At 36.2% G+C, this 5,599-nt stretch overlaps 1 pseudogene; it reads right to left on the reverse strand.

The window, feature by feature from the left end:
* Window positions 1-1,832: 1,832 nt before the first annotated feature.
* LOC113766025 lies at window positions 1,833-4,006 on the reverse strand (annotated as a pseudogene).
* Between the last annotated feature and the right edge of the window lie 1,593 nt (window positions 4,007-5,599).

Below are 5,599 nucleotides of genomic sequence, written 5' to 3' on the forward strand. Positions count from 1 at the left end.
ATATGCATGTAGACAAGTAGAAAACATAAAATATTGCTTAAGAAAATTCAAGAATGTTAATGTTACTTTAATTTGCAACTCCTTATACTCTTGCAAACGTTTCTGTACAAGTTGTTTATGAGTTGATTCTCAAAACCACACACAAACTTGTAAAAGAAAGAAATCTAAGTCTAGCTAGGCATACAATCGCTATTTACCTTTCCAGTGCCAATAGCAGATTTGGCTGCAGCCATTTTTTCCTTAAAGAGCTAGCTTGCTAATTAATAAGGATGAAAATAGATATTTGTAACTGGTTACTGTCGAAAACTTGGTATAGCAGAGAACCAGACTCGTTGTATTTATAGGCGTAAAAATGTGGTAATGCACCCCATAAATTAATTTGTGGTAATGTTGGACCTTATCACCAAAATCAGGGTCCACTAGCATGGAACATGTTTTTACACGTCCGTGATGAGGTCAGTGTGAAAATATACACCAACATCACCTAATTACTATAGCTAGGCCTATATTTTTCTGTTATTGTTTTATCATCATTCAAACCTTTGACTTCATATCACAAGGCCGGGTTGGTCCAGTGACTAAGATCTCCTCTCACTATCAACTTCAGAATTCGAATATGGAGTTGATTTAGTTATTTTAGCAAGTTGACACATGAACCGATGCCATCTTCAAGTCATGGTTCAAAGTCGCGATCGCGGTTTGAATCGTTCTACATCGGTCTCGGCATATCGATCGCGGTCTCAACGAGACACAAATTTTTAAAATATTTTTTTTATCAATTTATTTTATTATTATAAAGAATCGAAAGTACATAGAGGGAGACAGCACCCCCAGCATGCCTGAACAAGTAACCCAACCTATCCTTTATATCTACCCCTACGGAAACTAAGGCAACCCCACCTATCCAAAGTAATGTCTTCTCTAACCAAGCGGGGAAGATCAACAAAGGAGTCGTAAACTACCAACTCCCCCGAATCAGCTCCAAGCTTCGATAGTCTATCCACAGATTTATTCGCTTCTCGCAAGCAATGTGAAATCTCTTTGTAATGACGGCTATACCGCAGCAATTCTTGTACGTCCCGCTACACAACCCACGGACACTTGACTCTTCCCTGAATGATTTGGACAAGGACCAACGAGTCAGACTCCAAGTGTACATTGGACAGTCCTCGAGCTATACCCAACCGCACCCCGTGTAATAGCGCTTTCACTTCCGCTTGCAAACTAGTCATCTCCCCAAAATAACAGGAAAATGCTAATATGACTTGCCCATTCCTATCCCTAATCAGACCTCCCCCTCCACTCCTCCCAAGGTTGCCCCTTGAGCATCCATCTGTATTTACAAATTGTAAAAAATATGATAAAAAAATAATTAAAAAATTAGTAAAATTAATAAAAATTCGAGTTAATTCGGGATGACTCGGAGTGATTCGATGTGTACTTAAAGAAGAATGAGTACTTAAACAGTTAAACCTAGAGAGATTATATCCATCAACTTTGAAATTTCTAATGAGAAATTTAATGTGCCAATGACTTCAATCTTCCAATTAGAAATTCACAGTTTCTCCTGTGGTCCACCCAATATTTGCTTTCACGTACATCTATGCTTCTGAATTAAGGGCAGACTTGGGGTATGAATTAAATTAATTTATGGTTAACTTCCAAGTCAAGGATAGTTGTACAGTGACCAAGCCACAAATTGATCTTAAGACAATTTCAGAGTTCTTTATTAAAACATAAAACTTACAGAGGCCCTCCATAATTATAAACTTGAAGCAACGTACAGAAACCTATTTTGGTTTAACAAAGTTGAACCATGAGTGAAACAACAAACCAAATGAGCTGAACAATCATGAACAATTTGCTCCATGGCACTAATCAAACTCCTTTCCTCTTTGGCCCTTTCATCTTGTCCTAGCTTGATGAAGGAAGCTTTCCTTCCAAGAATGATGAGAACATAGCGAGTGAGCGGGCAGGCTTATAGCTGGGAGCGAACAATCCAGCTCCTTTAAGAGTCACAAATGTTGAGTTCTCATATTCCACCACAAATCCTGCAACCTAATCATTTTCAATTTAGAACAGATTCAATTAATACTAGTATCAAGAGGAAGTGAATGACTTGAATAAATACAATATATTTGAACCTCACTTTTGTTTTACCTCGCCTTGGGAGTACCACGGTTGCCAAGGGGCTTTCACGGCTACCCCTAGCTTCTTTATGGCATACCTAGTTGCCGTCACGGGTATAAAGCTATTTGTATCTCCACTGGAATTCATCAAAATTGTTGCAATGTCTTAGTTAACACAATAGATGGACAAAGGCAGATTGTCGTAAATGCTAGCTTTTCCACAACCACAAATTCATCACTTAGTTACCTATACATCCATACGTTAATGCCACCTGCCATTAGCTCCCTAATGGTAGATAAAACTGTATCTGGACTATCGGTCCAATTAATGAATCTGCTATATATGGATATCCAATCCATAGAACGATGATAGTTATGTACGTCACAAAAAATATACTTCAAATATTGATATGAAATAATGTAATAGCAATGGCACGATAGCATACGTACCTGCAGTAACCCATAAGTCCAATTCCAGTTGCATTCGCATGAAGCGACTTTTGCACTTCAGGATTGTTTAGGTAGGATAACGCATAATCATCCGCGCATGGATCTTCACCGTATATCTATTTCAATCAACGGAAACATTGCAAATTGCTGTAAGTAATTTGGCTTTTCATTCAGATGAGAATAGAAAGGTAACATATCATATATGAAGAGTAGAATTGTACCCAAGGAGCATTGGAAGTAGAAGAGCACACTGGAGCATATATGTTGTAGCGATTGATGTTTCCCATTGCCTTCGCTTGTTCGGCGTACTTATTACAAGTGCAATTTGAGACTAAACCTTGATATATTTCATCAGATATTAGGCTACGTGACCACAAAAAATCATATGGTCCCTTGCTTTGGTTTTCTGTATCCACAATAGCATTTCCCATCTGAAAATAACAAGACAGCATCATCATTAGATGTAAAACATATTGATGTTTGAACAGCACATATAATGTAACCAATAAAGGAAAAAAAAGAAACAAAACTTACTGCAATTCCTTTCAAGTTAATCACCGTTTGGTTAGTTATTTTGTTGTTATGGAGGATAAGCTAAGCAAGTTCAGGTACGAAAAAGCCAGCATAATCTTCTTCAGCTATGTAAAAGTCTCTGCTTTTGTAGTCAGCGAATCTTTCCAACCAATTTTTTAGGAATGTGTAAGAATCTTTTGCCGTTTGTTTATCTCCAATAGTGTAATCAGATGACGTGTTTGAGTAAGAAAATCCAGCACCTGCCGGTGATTCCGAGTAAAGTATGTTTGCCACTGAATTCAAACATGATAAATCTCGAGAGCTCATTATAAAATTGTATGGATTCGCTTGTACCTTTATTCCAGGCATATTCATTGTGCCATAGTGTTTTGTTATCTTTACTAACTCGAAATGGACCTTGTCCACTCATTGCTCCAACACCCAGAGAAGAGCAGCCACGCCCTGCCATCACCCATTAAGAGATTTTTTCCAAGTTACGCACATCCAGAATGCTTAATAGGTTAGGGAAAATAATTAGGACATATACCTTGGTTTAACCACAGCACAAGAGGCTTGCTAGAAGGGTTTTCGGACTCGGAAATATAGTAAAAGAGAGCTCGACCAGCCGTAGGATCAACAGTGACATACCCTGAATATTGATCAAACTTTACTCCTTTTGGTTCCCCTGGCAATGCGATGATTTTGTTGGCTGCTTTAAACCCCTCTTGAGGACCAATATATACTGGCGAATACTGATGAGCTGAATCCTCATCAGTTATGTAATTGTTTGATCTGTTTAAGCTCTCAGGGAGGAGGAATTTTCGAAGGGTCTCGTATTTTTCTCCCTCGTAACATTTTACAAATGAAACTTGGCTTATGAGGGTAAGAAATATGACTAATGCGCCTTTCATCATTGACACGTTGAACTAGAAGTGATTGTTTTATGAATCAATCCATCAGCATTCTATTTATAGTTTAGGAAACCAGTGTTTAATCTATAGCACTATGTATTTGTTGGTTTCTTCCTGATAAATTTACCTTGGCATTAATAAATGGCATTTTCTAGACGGGATAAAATTCTGTCTTCCCGGTGTATTGTGACTTGATTTGGCTTTTGGGTAAACAAGCAGTAACAACATTAATTTTTCTCAAGCCAAAATTAAAGGATTTTGACATCTTACCAGAGACATAAAAGAAGGCTATCATGCATTGTTTTTAAATCGAGTCAGACTGACCGGCTTGACTGGTTAAACCATGAACAGATCATGACACCAATCAAATTGGATATCAAAGCTGGAAATAAGTTAAATAACTAAAAACCGATCAAAATCGACAAACCAGTATATAACCAATTGAACTGTAACCTGCCGATTTGTAAAATTTGTTCACATAAATCCAACTAACTGAAAAAATCAAACTTAAAAAATCAAGCTCTAAATTTACTCTTCTCAAGCAACTAGCCATCAACAATTCTCTTTCTCCAATCTATTCCTCTCCTCATCTTCTCTCCTTTTCTCTATTTATCTCCAATCTATTCTATTTTTCCAAAATTTTACAATATCTATAGCTCCATAACCTTATAATCTCCATTCTCATATCTATTTTGCATAGTGCAAATTATTAGTCCAGATTCGTCCACACTGGAAACTCTAGGACAAATTGGTTCAATCATATATACTAATTGATGGCACAATTTATTATGATTTTCAATATCTTAATCTGCTGATGTATATATATCTAAATATTTCATTTTCCTATTGTGTATGCATTCCTTGTAAAGCACAATCATGTCCTTGTATAGACAAACATGTAGATGATTTAATAACCATAGAATGACAAAAGCTTTTACACAAATCCCATTCATTTCTTACCAAACACAAGAACCGGGCTAGTTGCATGTTTCTGTCTTTTTCGCTATGATTTTTGATATTTTGTAGTATTGATTGACTCCTTGTAGTTTTTCTTTTTGTTTGCGTCCCTTTTGCTTGTTTTATGGTTTTCATTTTTTAGAGCTAGTTAATTTATGTTTTGTGGTGCTAGTTTTATTTTTCATTTTCCTTTACAATTTTGATTTTATGTTTTTTGTTGCAGTGGTAATTAGTTTTGTGTATGCATGTTTCCTTTTTCCTTATGTTTTTACCGTTATCAATTTTTATGGTTTCGATTTTCATTTTTGAACTTGTAGTGCTAATTAATTTCCTATAGTTTTTTTTCCTTCTTTTTCACTGTTTAACACCTTTTTGTCTAATTAATTTTATTTAGTTTTAATGATAAAGAAGGTGCGCTGATGTCTATGAGGAACACTTATGGATGAGGATGATGATGATGAATTGTGATATAGAGCTTTTTTTTTGGAGATGCGCCGTGTGTTGATGAGGATGATGATGATGAATTGAGATATAGAGAATTTTTTGGAGATGCACCATGTGTTGTAACTGTTTGTGAAGATTTGAGGCTCATACGAAGAAAAAAAATGTGGTTTGACTTAGTTTGTAGAATTTGTAAAT

Source organism: Coffea eugenioides, chromosome 3 (genome assembly GCF_003713205.1).
Source record: "Coffea eugenioides isolate CCC68of chromosome 3, Ceug_1.0, whole genome shotgun sequence".
NCBI classification, from domain to species: Eukaryota; Viridiplantae; Streptophyta; class Magnoliopsida; order Gentianales; family Rubiaceae; genus Coffea; species Coffea eugenioides.